At 44.9% G+C, this 15,040-nt stretch overlaps 1 protein-coding gene across 5 annotated transcripts in view; it reads left to right on the top strand.

Moving 5' to 3' along the window:
- NEDD4L (NEDD4 like E3 ubiquitin protein ligase) overlaps positions 1 to 15,040 on the top strand; it is a 334,138-nt gene that overhangs the window by 55,042 nt on the left and 264,056 nt on the right. The gene's annotated exons all lie outside the window — the stretch shown is intronic.

A 15,040-nucleotide genomic window follows, 5' to 3' on the forward strand; every position in this document is an offset into this window, starting at 1 on the left:
TTTTTATTAGAGAAGTTGTGAGCTTACAAAACAATCATGCGTAGTGTGTAGAATTCCCGTACATCACCCCTCCACCAACACCCTCAGTTGTTGTAGAGCGTTTGTTACACTTTATGAAAGAACGTCATCAGACTCTTATCACCAACTATGGTCAATAGCAGATGTTTGGTATATATTTTTTCCATACACCCCCTATTAGTACTATGTATTAGTATTGTACATTTGTTATAGCTCTTGAGAGAACACTCATATTTGTACTGTTAACCGCACTCCATCTTCCACTACATGGTTCACTGTGTTAAACAGTCCCATGCTTTCTACAATCTGTCCAAAGTGTACCCTCAGTGGCTCTCACTTTCATCATAGAGTTGTGCATTCATTGCCTCAGTTAAATTTTTGAATGTTTTCCTTAGTTCAAAAGAAAAAAAACCCGTGCCTTATATTATTCTTTCATTATTGATTTGACATTGATGCAAAAATAGTACAATATTGCTGTTAGCTATAGTCCATAAATTACATTAATTTTTCCATGTATCACCATATTCTTACCACCTTGTAATAGTGATGTACATTTGTTCTAGTTCATGGAAGAACATTCTTGTACAATCAACCTACTTCTCATTCATCTCTGGGTTCACTATGTTATTCAGTCCCTAGATTATTCTCTAGCTTTCTTTCAATTGACATTTATATCTGTAGACTACCCTTTTCAGCCACAATCCCATTTATAAACCCAGCTGTGTTAGTTATGCCCACGATAATGTGTTACCATCAACTCTATCCATTTCCACTCTTTTACAGTCCCGCTAATTAGTTCTCCGTACATTAAGCATCAGTACCCCTTCTTAACCCTCACCCTATCTCTTAGAAACCTATACTCGAGGTTTTAACTCCAGGTGTTCATTCTTCATATTTAGTTCATATTAAACCATACAATGTTTGTACTTTCGTGTCTGGCTCGTTTCACTCAGGATAAATGTCCCTTAGGTTCATGATGGGACCTTTGCTTGAGGTTACTTCAGTTGGGGTCTGGCCCTGTTGAATCAGGGTGGATTGTAATCCTGTTCTGAAGGCCTCCTAGAGAAGGCCACAGAGAGAGAAGCCACGGGGAGCAGCCAGAACCTGGAAGTCAACAGAACCTGGAAGAGAAAGGTGCCACCATGTGCATTGCCATGTGATGGAAAAGCCAAGGAACCCCAGTGATAGCCAACAAGCCAGAATATAACTTAGGAGGACACAAGCCTTCAGGCCTCGGAAATCATGAGCCAGTAAACTCCTGCTGTTAGGCCAACCCATGGTATGGTATTTATTTTAGCAGCTGGGAATGGAAAACGGATGGAATACAATGAAATGTATTACATTACAACGTAAGACCTAATGTTTTCTAAAGACGAAAGTGATGCCTAACCCTTCAGAATTTTGTTTACCCATTCAGCAGTTGGTGGACATTTGTGTTTTCGGTTTGTGGCTATTGTGAATAATGCTGCTACGAGTATTCAGGTACATTCTTTATTTTCATGTACAAGTTTTTGGGTGAGATGTATATTTCTTTTCTCTTTGATGTATATCTAGGAGTGAAATTGCTGGATCATATGGTGGCCCTATGCTTAACCTTTTGAGGAACTGCCACATTTTTCCACATTCCCCATAGTAGTGTATTAGGGCTCTCATTTCCCTACCTCTTCACCAGAACTTGTTATTGACCTTTTGATGATAGCCATGCTAGTGGGTGAAACATGCTGTTTTATATCATTTAACATGAAGCTTGGATACCCCAGTTCTCCTTTCCTGAGTTTTCTGACTTTCCACATGTTTTCTTTCAATTTGCAACTCATACTATTAAACTTGCACGAATTCACCAGTGTTTGTGGTTGGTTATAAGAAACTTTGTCAACATGAATGTTTAGTAGGGAAATGTTTAGCTTCTATAACCAAACTCACATTCTCAGTTTAAAAGTTGGTAGGTTCTTGCTTAATCAAATGGCAAGTCCAGTGGCTTTTATTTGAGCAACTTTCAAGCTTAAACTGAAATGAGAATCACATTTGTGAACAAAAACCACATTCTGTCACTTTTCTTAATTGTGGAACTTTGATGGTGATTCCCGTTCATCTCAATTTCTTAGCCTACCAGTTTATGGCTGATAAAATCAAATGTGGGGAGCAGATCTGGCTCAAGTGGCTGAGTGCCATATATGAGGGATTGATCCTCAGTACCTCACAAAACAAAGAACCAAACAAACCAAAAAACCCAACTCTCGCTGGGGGGGCAGATGTCACTCGAGTGGTTGAGCACCTGCTTCCCATATATGAGGTTTCAGGTTCATCCCCAGTACCTCCTAAAAACAAAGAAACAAATGAAAAAAAAAAACTCACCACAAACCAACTCTCAATGGGGAGTGGATGTTAGCTCAGTGGTTAAGCACCTGCTTCCCTTGTACAAGGGTCATGGGTTCAACACCTGGTACCTCCTAAAAAAATGTGTTTTCAGTATACATGTTTGAGTATTTATATTGTAACACCATATGGTTTCAGAAGCAGAAATGATGGAACCCTCTGGAATTAGGTGTTCAGTCAGTGTGCTTTCTTGAGTGATGAGTATGTCCCTCCTGCTTGATTGGCGTCTGGTGGAACACTCTGAGTCGCGGCATTTGAGGAGTCTGGTTCACCTGGGGAGACATCTTAAATTAACAAAAGGTGATACAAAGGGCTGTGAAGGAAAGGGTTTTCTGAGCCACGTCCAAGATGAGTTTTACTTTCTTTTTGGTGATGTCAGGAAAGACCTCTATGAGGAAGTGACCCTTCAGCTGACCCCAGAGGAAGGGCGGCTCTGTCAGTGAGGGGAAAGGGCCCTGTGAACTCTGCTGGGGGTTTCTGAGGCAGGGAGGCTCTGGCAGGTTAGAGGAAGTGAAGTGAAGTCAGCGTGGTCGGCGTGTAGAGACTGTGGGAAGAGAGCCTCGGGCCGACCGGGCAGGGCCTTATGGACATGGTAACAACTTGGGCTTTATCAGGGTGCGGTGAGAGATCATCGATGGGCTCAAGTAAGAGGGTGGCGTCATCCATTGAAAAAATAGAACTCTACTTTGTGGCAAATGGATTGGATGGATTGGGGGTGGCGAGAATGGATGCAGGGAGACAAAGTCAAACTGAGAGCGGGGATGTAAGGGGTCTCCCTGCCTGAGAACCCAGCTGGAGGTGGTGTGGGGCGGTGGACTCTGGCGCAGTTGCTTTAGTCTTCATTCTATACTATGCGTGCAGGGCTTTCTCATGTCGCCGGTGCATCATGTTTACTCGCTTGTATTGCCGGAAGGTATCGCCTTTAGTATTTTCTTTTTCCTTTTTGGTTGTTCTTGTAACATGCATTGGAAAAGATAAGGCAGAAGACTTTTCTGGCTTTTAGGACCAGGCTTTTCTTATACAAGCCTTTGAGTGACCCTTCCATAATTGAAATTCATCAACTAAATTAGAAAATGTGTTTTCACAAGTTTCTAGCACTTAGGCAAATTTGTTATTTACTTGGTGAGCTGAAGTGTTGCTTCTAGTGATAGTTTCGCTGTCAGGCAGTATTTGTAGGGTAAAGGTGTTTATTCTTTTCAGATCAATTGGGAAATTTTAGAAAATTTTGTGTATATTTTTTCTTTCGCTTTTTAACATCCTCTGTGTCTTTTTATATTGCATTTGATGCTGATTAGCAGAAGTCATTCTGATAGAAAGGAGCAGTAGACAATTTCCAGCAGCACAGGTAGGTTGGTGGTTGTCTAAGTCTCCTATGGCTGCTGTAACAAATAGCCACAAACTTAGTGGCTTAAAAAACACAAGTTTATTTGGCAGTTCTGAAGGATACAAGGCTGACACATCACACGGGGCTAAAGTCAATGTGTCAGTAGGCTGCATTCCTCCCGGGGGCTCTAGGGGAAATTGTGTTTTGCCATTTCAGGCTTCTGGAGTCTGTCCCCGTGTCCTGGCTGATACCCCTTCCTCCAAACTCTAAGCCCACAGTCCAGCATTCCTGGCCATTCTTTGGTTGTAAACTTTACTTCTCTGCCTTTTTTTTTTTAAATTACTATAGCATAGGCATTTTATTTCATTTTTCAAAAATAACCCCAATATTTTCAAATAAACATTGCTCTTCCTCTACAAGGTATTGATGTTAGGAAGCCTCATCTTGTATTAGATGAACTCTTCTTTGGTCTTCATGCTGTCTCCTGTATTAACCATTTAATTTTTAATTTTTTTAATAAGATACTTAGATTACATAAATGACATAAAACATATAGGATTCCCATATGCCCCACTTCTCACACCTCCCACATTTTCCCACATTGGCCATGTCTTTCATTAGTGTGGTACATTCATTGCCATTGATGAACACATTTGGAGCATTGCCACTAAGCATGGATTATAGTTTACATTGTGGTTTACACTCTCTCCCACTCAACTCTGTAGGTTATGGAAGGATATATAATAACCTGTATCTGTCATTGTATTGTCATTCAGGACAGTTCCTAAGTCCCAAAAATGCCCCCGTAATTGCTCCTGTTTTTCCCTCTCCCTACCTCCAGGACCTCCAGTGGCCACTGCCTCCACAGCAGTGATCTTTCTTCCATTGCGAGAATCATAAAGAAGCCCTCCTCTGCTTTTTAAGGGTGCTTGTGACTACACTGGGCCCACCTGGATAATCCAGAGTTAGTCATCTGGTTAGGGACCTTAATTCCATCTTCAGCCTCATTTCCTCTTTGGCACCTCTCCTAAGGTTCTGGGCATGAGGATGTGGGCATCTTGGGGGGTGGTCACAGTGGAAGAACTGTCAGTCCTAGATGATGTCCCTTGGGCAAAAAAGCCTTTGCCCTTCCCATTGGTGCCTCTTTATCTTAGGTATTTTCTGTGCTGGGTACACAGCAGGTTTGTTAAAATCACAGATTTGAATTACCTTCTAGGAATATGCACAAGCTTCCACCAGAATTCATTTTTAGTTAATGGTAAAGGTTTTTAAAACAGTTTTAGGGGAGATACCATTACCTGCTTAGATCTAGGTTTTTCATGAAGACTAGTTTAGAAAGCATAGGGGATTATCTTGTGTTTTTCTCACGAATGCAAGTTATTAAAATACTAAGGGAAGCCCATGAGTCCTGTCAAAATGAATTTGAAGGTTTGTCATAAATGGTAGAAGTTAGTGAGAAAGACTGGATTCTAACTAACTTGCAGTGCTTTGGTGGCAGATGAAACTGGATATGGTCCTAACTGAGAAAGACGAATTAGGATTTTAGGACATTTGAAGGAATGACTTGCACTTTCATTGTTCATTCTGGTTAATAACTACCTAGGTGGAGAGCCTGTACGTCCTGAATGTATTGTACAGCAGTGCAGTGCAACTGGGGCAGTCAAGACACTGGCCAAAATTGATAGATGGGAGTGCTTCCATGAATATGAATACAAAGTTAGTTTTGTCTTAACTTCACCTTTTGTGCAGTCTTGACATTCTAGATCTTGCAGTGTGATTCTTTTTCCCTATTAAGAGAGAAGAAAAAACCAATTCATTGTGTATATCTGTCAAAAAACACTAGACATGGGTTAATGTTAAATTTGGATTGGGGGTTATTGGAGGATAAATGTATGTTTAGGGCTAATGATTTTTAGATAACTTGATCGTACCCAGTATTTTAGTTTCTCCAAAACTACTGCTATGCAAGGGTATTATTTGGAATAATTAGAGAAAGAAAAGTGTTGGAAATGACTCCTGTTTGGTCTTAGTAATTAGATAAATGGAGTTGGCTTTAGATTATGGGAAAGACATGAAGGAGTAGGTTAGTGGTGGGTGAGGGTGGAGGTGGGGCTCTGGGGGATTTGCTTTTGGCCATTTGACATTTCTTTTAGACATCCAGAGGAAATATTGAGTAGACAGTTGATTGTATGGGGCTGGAGGTCACGAGAGAATTAGAACTTTAGGCATCAACATAGCAGATGCTATTTATTTATTTTTAAAAAGATTTATTTATTTAATTCCCCCCCTCCCCCGGTTGTCTGTTCTCTGTGTCTATTTGCTGCGTCTTGTTTCTTTGTCCGCTTCTGTTGTCGTCAGCAGCGGCACGGGAAGTGTGGGCAGCACCATTCCTGGGCAGGCTGCACTTTCTTTCATGCTGAGCGGCTCTCCTTACGGGCGCACTCCTTGCGCATGGGGCTCTCCTACGCGGGGGACACCCCTGTGTGGCATGGCACTCCTTGCAGGCATCAGCACTGCCCATGGGCCAGCTCCACATGGGTCAAGGAGGCCCGGGGTTTGAACCGCGGACCTCCCATGTGGTAGACGGACGCCCTAACCACTGGGCCAAGTTCGTTTCCCTAGCAGATGTTATTTAGAATCAAGAGACTGGATGTCATCCCCAGGAATGAGAAGGAAGAAGAACCAGTGTGGGAGGAGAACAGAGCATGGAAACTAGGTGAAGAGAGAGTTTCTGGAAAGAGGGAGTGAATTTCAACCAGGTCAGACTGATGTAGAGAGCAGGAAGGGGATTGGGCTGCCATTGGCCGTTGTGGTGGGGCTGGGGATGTCCACAGCCTGACCAAAGACTTGTACCAATATGACCCCCTTTATTTATTATATCCTGAGATCTTGGAGGTTAGGCTGGTCGTTCATTAAAAAAACTTTTAAAGTGTTTTTTAAATGTTTTTTTTTTTTTTTCTCTCCAAAAAGGCAACCCTAAAATGTGCTTTTATTTTCTGCTACCCATCACCATTAATCCCTAGGCACAGATGGCCTTGGAGAAGGAATCAAGATGGAACAAGATCTGTATCTCAGAAATGTGCAAGTGCTTTGGGTTGACGTGCTCATATTTCTGTCACTGGTGAGGTTGTAGGAAGCCTAGGAGATGATCTTCTTAGGCTTCATTGGTGTCCTGTGAACACCATAGCCATTTTGAGTTTGGTTTTAGGATTTGACCTAAGAACTCTCCACAATACCTAACCTGTAGGTATATATATAACAGACATTAATTCACTCCAACTTCATAAATTCATGACCAAGTTATTGAACAAGGGAAAAGATAATTTATATCTTAAATCTAAAAAGTGGTGCTAAAATTTAACTGGACGTATTAGGGTTCTCTAGGGAAATAGAATCAACAGGAGATATCTGTCAATATAATGCGATTTTATCAGTCTCTCACGTGACCGTAGGGATGCACAAGTCCAGGTTCCACAGGCAGGCTGCAACCGGGGCTCTGATGAAAGTCCAGTGAAGGTTCTTGATGAGTTCTGGGAGATGTTGACTGTCTAAAGATGAGCTGGGAAATTCTCACTCAATGCCTGAATCACTTCCCCTTTTAAGGGATTCAACTGATTGGATAAAGCGTCACTCATTGATGATCAATCAACCTCCCTGATTGATGTAATTATAACCAGCTGTCTATGATTTACCACTGCAGTAAAGTCAATGGTGGCTAAAGTCGAGAAATGCCCTTGTATTACAGTTAACCCAGTGCTTGTTTGACCAAACAACTGGACACAATTACCTGGCTGAGTTGACACATTAGCCTAACCGTCACACTGGATAAATTGAAGGAATATTTACATACAAAAATATGCTTCTTAAGTACAAGAGGGGACTTTAGAATGCTTCATGTAACTATATGTAGTTTTTAAAGAAATGAGTATGCTCGTGCTTGCACAACATTAAAAGAAAAATAGGAACTTTGCAAAGGACGGACTACTCTTGTACGTTGGATTGCATTTAAATGATTTCCTTTTCCAATTTTGGACCTCATTGGTATTCTACCCAACTGGACTGAAGATTGGAGTCTCAGTGGTAGCCCAGGGAAGATGGGCCTTCATTGTTGTCAGAATGGGTGACAACGACCTGGAGGCCTTGAAGAATTGCTGGTGGTGTGCTCAGAAGACGAGACTGAGGGATATCTGGTCTACCTTCCAATATGTGATGGGCCGTAGGATAAGAAAACCTTTATTTCCTTAAAGTGGAATGATAATGGGCAAGTGCAGAAAGATGAAGTTTCATTATAGGCAATTCGGTTACACTTAGAGCTGATCCGCTGTGGGGTGGGGAGCCCTGGAGGTGCTGAGGTACTGACTGGTTGGATGGCTCTTGGACAGGCCTGCGTGCTCTGCAGAGTGATAGCCCTGGAACACAAGGTTCTCAATCTTGGCTGCACAATGGAATCATTTGGGGAGTTAAAATACAATCCCTGCCTCAGAGATTCTGATGTAATTGGTATGTAGTGCAGCCTGGCTAAAGTCTTGCTTAACTGCTCTCCAGGTGATTCCAATATATGGCAAAGTTGAGAAATGCTGGTAGAGGATCTTTAGATTCTTCTCTGGGTCTTTGGCATAGGTTGGCATCCTGATGGAAAACAGGGATGAACTGACTTTTCCTGTTATTTGGGTTTAGATGCCTCATTCAGTCAACATACTCAGAAATGCACTTCTTATTTGCAGTCTGATCAGTTGTTTATTTGTCCTGTATTTTCTGTGGGTCACCGAATCAACCAGGCCATAAAACCATTTCATTTTATGGAAACTGAAAATCGGATTTATTAAAATATTGTTGGGTTTTTTTTTTTTTAAATCTCAGGGGTACAAAGAGCTGTGAATTTTCCCCAAAGGTGCTTTTGGTTTTCTGGCTTTGGTCCCAGATGCAGGTTTCTGAGCTCACCCAGACCTGTTGGTCCCAGATGCAGGTTTCTGAGCTCACCCAGACCTGTTGCATCATAATTTATGGTGGTGGGTATACAAGGATTTGCATTTAAAAACATCTTCTCTGGGTGACGGTTATGCATGCTGTGCTTGGAGCCTCCCCCTGGCTGTGATCCTTTCTGCCCTGTACCCTACTAGGCACTTGGAGTATGAGGAAGCCCAGGATACACACCCTGGTAGAGAAATAACACAAGAGTTTGCAGGTGGAGACCCGAGCGCCATCTTTATTGGCTGAAGCTTGACAAAGGAGAGCATGGCTTATCTCTCTCTGCAAGTGGACTTTGTAATGTCAGCATGGAATTAGAGGGACTTAACCCCTCCTCACGCCCACCCTGCGCAGCACCAGGATCCCCTCCAAGTACGGGGTCTGTCCTTGAGCACCTCTTTGTAAGGAGAAAGAAGGGGGAAGAAGAGCAAGAGGCTTGGCTTGGCAGAACCAGTTCCTTACCCAAACTCATACCACTGGTTGGAGCTCCCTCCATCTAGAAGGGAATTTCAGGAATGGGAAAGAAGTGTCCAGTCCCCAAGATCTAGGAGAAAATAAGTGCTTGGTACATATTTGAGGAAATGAGCTAAGAATGCAAAAACTTAGCTTTTCTTAGGCTGAAGCATTTGCAGAACTACCTCATCCTTTTCTGAGTGCTTTGTTTTTTTTCCCCCAGATACATTTAAGGCCCTGGCCCCAAATGCTAATTTAAATCAGCGTATGTATGTTATTGAGGATGTAGGGATACATCCAGGCGCATTTGCCTTCGGGCAGGAGAGACAGCCAACCTCATTACCATGGAGAATAATTTATGTTCAAGATAATATGCAATCAATTTATTTATATTCTGTTTCAATTTGATTTAAGCACATTTTTTGAGTTTGGATGTCAGCCATGTTGCTCCTGGATGGTAATTTTTTTTTAAGGGGAAGCCATCAGCCATTTCTTGAGCCATTTTGTAGTGTATATGGTAAAATTATAAGCTAACGAGACTGGTCTGTAAGTATGAAAACATGCCCATTTCTTTGCAGTTGCCTTGAGTGTGTTTCCCTAGGACTGTTGGGGATGATGTCAGTTTGCCTCGTGGCTACCCACTCGAGGCTACCCTGGAGGTGCTCGATGTGCCCCCTCTTCCTTGTCAGTGCCCCTAGTCCCTGGGTGACTGGCTGCCTCTCCTTTATGATGGTGCTTTTCTTATTTTAGAGACTCATGTGGATGGCAGCCCAGCAGAAAGAGCGAGCCCGAGGCTTGGGGCTGCACAACCCCACAATTTACTAGTTGGCTTTACTTCCCCTGCCATTTGTGAAATAGCCCTTTAGGCTCGGCCAGAATTCCAGAAACATTCCAGTAAACCTAAAACGTCATGTGATTTATAATCCACATCTGCTGTTAGGGAAGCCGCAGATTTGTTCACTAACATATTACTGTCAATATGTCCCTTCTCTTTTGTGCTCTGCTTGATTCCTGTAACTGCATGCAGATGAATCGCTGCTTTTTAGGTGCCTGGCATCTGTGGGGCAGGAGGCTGTTGGCGCAGGATTTACCGACGAAAAAGTTGTGCATTGCTAAAAACCAGATTGGTGATGGAGAATTCATATTTTTCATATTTTTTTATAGCATTTATTGCCATAACTAGAAATTCTGCTTCACCAATGATATGGTAAAGCAAGGATTTGTTTATAGTTAGAAAATATATATATTTAAAAGGTGAATATTAAATCAGCAGGTCCTTTGATTAAAAAAACAAAAACCTAAAATCTGCCCCACCCCTTTGAGACCGGTTCATTGCTCTGGGATCTTGTGTTCCTTTTGTGTCCTTTCTTTGCCAAAAATCTTTTGTTCAAAATCTTTGAAAATTTCCTGAGATACTCATCAGGCCATCAACGGAACTGAAGGGAAACCTGTCTGATTTCATTTTCTAGTCGAGGAAACTGCTGCCCCTCCTGCCTAAAATAACTGTCTCCGCGAGGACAGGGGTCCCTCTACGTGGGTGGGCTCACGTATTTCTTGTTCCCAGCACTGACTGAGATCACCTTTGCCCCCCAACCAACAGCCAGGACTTGAGCTCTCTTCACCACTGTCCGTCCCCAGCACAGCCACTCACTACCTTTCCGGAAAGGCCTCGGCATCGGTGGCTCGGCTTTCATCCCTCCCCAGGCCCGGCGGCGTCCCGAGAGCCTTTGATGTCCCTGCAGGTGTGCTTTCTAATGCATTGGCCCTGTTTTTCTCACTGGAGCAAGCCCAGTAGCATTTATTTCTCTTTATGCTAAGCCACAGGGCTCTCTGTTGAAATGCTTTACCTCCTGCTCTGAAATCTGGCTGGTTCCTGGGATTCCCTTTTCTCACTGCTTTTGTCCGTCCCTTTCAGTCTCGGTGGTTCTCAGTGGAGAAGGGATCAGGGACAGTGCGGTTGGGGGGAGGGAAACCTTTCGGAAGGTTCCAGATGCCTGCTTGCCTTTCCCAAGTACCAGAATAAGGGAGGAAAGATGAGTGTTGAAAAAGGTCCCTCGGCATCCTGGCATCCTTCCCTGCCCCCAACCTTGGCTGCCCTCGCATCTCCCAGTTTGGCATTTTTAGTCTGGTTTCACTTATCTCCGTACCCAGCCCAGACTTCATCAGCCACTGCCACAGTGCCTTTGCACCCACTCTAGACGCTCTCCTGATCCCCTGACCTGCTGTCCTGGACGATCCCTCTGCTTCTGGCTGCAGAAAATTGCTGGGGGATGCCACTAAGCTAAGCAGTGTGATCTTACAAGTGCTTGCTGCTAACCTTGGCCGGACTATTCCTGACAGTTTGCAGCCCTGAGCTTGCCTTTTGTTCCTGCCCGGTTTCAGTCCTAGATATTGGTTGGGCCCAGTGGTACTCAACTCTGGCTGCACATTAGAATCACTTGGGGCTGGGGGAGGTTTGAAAAATCTCCCACGTCCGGTTGCCCTGGGGCTCACCACCAGAGAGTCTAATTTCTTTGGTCTGGGGCAGGCCTGGGTTTGGGAGGTTGGTTTAAAAGCTCCCCACGTGTTTCCAGTAAGCAGCCAGTGTTGAGAATTCAGGTCTCTCCATGCCCCCCCCCCCCCCCCCCCCCCCCCCCCCCGCCCCGCGCAAGCCTCACTGCAGGGCTCAGCAGTTGCATCAATCAGGTCATCTGCCTTAACCTTCCTTCGTCCATCCATCCTCTTAATCCTGTTTCCCTCCCACCCCTGCACTCTCTCCATGACCTGGGTCCCTGAACCTTTTATTTATTTTTTTGCCTGTATTGTGATGTCAGCCAGATTGGACATTGGACAACCCAAATAAAACTATGATAATCATTTGCAGGCCGGACAGCATGGAATGAACTGCTGTCAGGAGAGCAGAGAGAGGACATTCTGATCTTCCAGGCATGGCTGTGCAGAGAGAGGTCCCCCTTAGGAGCGCCCGGGTTTGAGTGTGGGCTCTGCCCCTGGCTGGCTGTGTCACCCTGACCGCCTGAATGTATTTTCCTTCCTCCTGTAATGAGGTTAACTGTAGTTACTGCGTCGGGTTTTGGGCATGGACTAAGAAAACAGCTTAAAATCCTCTTAGCACAGTGCCCAGCCCAGACTGAGTACTCTGGAAACAATTGCCTCTTACCTCATGGCCTCTCTGCCTTCAAATTCAGGGACATTTCCTTTAGTCTGACATTGTGATTTCCCCCCTCTATTACCATATTCTGCCGGTCCTGTTTTAATAGGCTGTGGGGTAATTCCAAAACATGGAGTAGGATACTAGAGCTGCTTATGCTTTCTTTCTTTTAAGATTTATTTATTTTTTATTTATTTCAGCACTGCGCGTGGGCCAGCTCCACACAGGTCAGGAGGCCCTGGGTTTGAACCCTGGACCTCCTGTGTGGTAGGTGGACACTCTAATCAGTTGAGCCAAATCGGCCTCCCTGCGTATGCTTTTTGATCGGGTGATTGTTGTTTTCCATGTAATTGGCTCAGACTGATATTTGTTAACATGGGATTTCACCTGAGGAAGTTCTGCTGTTTCAGGACTAAGTACCCCCCTTTGGGAGGCTGGGGGAGTGGAAGGCCAGAAGAGAGGTTGGAATGCTGTTTGAGAGGAGAGACTTGAGGATCCGACATTGACATGCTAATGGTTCAGCAGAGGACGGAACAAAGGCAGGGTTCCTGCCCCCCAGGATCCTGGAGGAGCCTTGGCTGTTCATTTTAGTTTCACCCATTCTCTGAGCCAACTCGATATTTTGGGTTCTTTCTTTCCTCGGGGGCAACATGTAGACTTCGATGGGGTGGATTTTAGATCCCTTCTAACAGTGCCTTTCTAAGGTGCTCTCTGTAGTGAGTTTCATGTTTTACTTTCCATCTTCCTAGTTTTGTTTGGTGATATATTTTCTATATATTGTGTATTCTAATTTTTAAGGTATTCAAAAATTATACAAATATGTGATTGCACTCTTGAGCAATACCCAGACAAGTAAAGCACCCAGGTTTTTCTTTTGCCTCTTGCGTGTCTTATTTTTCAAAGAGTTAAACCACTCTTACCAGATTTCTGTAAAGCCTTTGGGACCTTTTTCTGTACATACACGTACACATGTCTTTTCTATATTTTTTAATGGTACTATTTCGTCTTCAAAAAATGAGCTGAGTGGTTTTTTCTTTTTTCTTTTATAACCTTTTTTAAAAAAATAGATCACATAAATCTTTACATTAAAAAACATAAGGGGTTCCCTATACCCCACTCCCACCCCATCCCTGCTCCTCCCACATCAACATTCCCTTTTTAATTCTAGAGAAATTGCAACCTGTGCTGTTGCTGGTCCCAGCTTTGTCCCCTTCTGTTTAGGGCCTGGAGTTGCGGGAGCCTGTGTGCTGTGTCGCCCTCTGGTGGCGGTGGCTTTGCTGTGAAGCTGCCACCCCCTGCGCTCGGGCCGGTGTGTTCCAAGGAGCTGATGACAAGGGTCTAAAACAGAATTTAGTGAGCTCCAGAGCTGCCAGTGCCTTCGGACCTCCAGCTCGCTCTTCGTGAGAGACTTAAAATAGTCAAACGACGCACGTTGAGGTTCCGCGAGTTGAGAGGCCACGATGTGCTGATCGTGTTCTCGGGCGCGCCACCGAACCGGTTTTAAAGTGGTGCCCGCCCTTTACAGGCACTGTTCGCATCTGCCGTGGCTTTTACTTCCCTGGGCCCTTGGGGTCCCTTGCCTGTCAGTGAGTTTGCCCCATCCTCTCCACGTCCTCTGAATGTTCCGTCAGCACCTTGTCTCGTGAGAACTCGGTCCCTGGGACATGGCTCCCCTTCCAGCCTCTTCCAGGAGTTACTTTGCCCTCGTGCCACCTGCAGCGGACCTGCCTTTCCCCCCTTTTAAGCCGCTGCCTCCTCACCTGCTTTCTCTGCCTCTTCACCTGGAACAGCTGAAGCAACACCACCTGGCCTGAGGCCCCCAGCCCATGCCAGGACATGCTCTCTCATTGCCTCAGGAGCTTCATTCCTGCAGGGAGCACTTTCGTCCTGCATTATTTGCTTTATAGATTTCTGCTGGATCATTCCAAATGGCATAACAACAGGCCTTATGGCATTTCTCTTTTAAAAGAGATTCTCTGTCCCTATCCAGCCACGGCGCTTCACTCCACAGAAAGTATCCTGGAGAGAACAGATTCTACGCTCTCCCTCCACTTTCTCACCTCCCCCTTGCTCTCCAACCCCTTCAGTCTGGTGACTGGTCTGTCCACACTCTGATGCCTGGGGTCACCTCTGAGAGCGTGGGGAATGTGTATTGGTGGGACCGTGGGCTGCAGTGCTCCCTGGCTCTGTCCTGGGCCAGCAGGTCTGTGACCCACGTCCTGCCAGGTGCATGTGTGATCTACGCTCGTCTTCCTTGCCCCTTGACGATCCTTGAGATGGCTCCTCCTCGAAACCCCCCCTTTTTTAGGAGGCCCCAGAGACTGAACCCAGGATCTTGTACATGGGAAGCAGGTACTCAACCACGGACCTACATTTGCTCCCCAATGAGTTGGCTTTTTGTTTGTTTTTAGGAGGTACCGGGGATCGAACCCAGGACCTGACACATGGGAAGCAGGTGCTTAACCACTTGAGCCACATTCGCTCCCTGAAATCCCCCTTTGATGCCATGCCACCCACTGGCCTGGTCTCCCTGCCTCACAACCACTGTGTCCCTCTCCCCCTTCCCCTGTCGCAGGCTCCAGCATCCTGCCCCACCCTTGTTTTTCCTTTTACAGGCTGTCTCTCCTGCCATTTTCATGCTAGCCCAAAGCTTTAAGCACTGTCTTTCAGCTAAGTCTCTAACTTGTGCCATTAGCTTGGACTCCTCACCTCTGCACTCCGCACTTAGAGATCTGCTGTCCACTGGATGTCTC

The sequence above is a fragment of the Dasypus novemcinctus genome, chromosome 16, assembly GCF_030445035.2.
Source record: "Dasypus novemcinctus isolate mDasNov1 chromosome 16, mDasNov1.1.hap2, whole genome shotgun sequence".
Taxonomy (NCBI): Eukaryota; Metazoa; Chordata; class Mammalia; order Cingulata; family Dasypodidae; genus Dasypus; species Dasypus novemcinctus.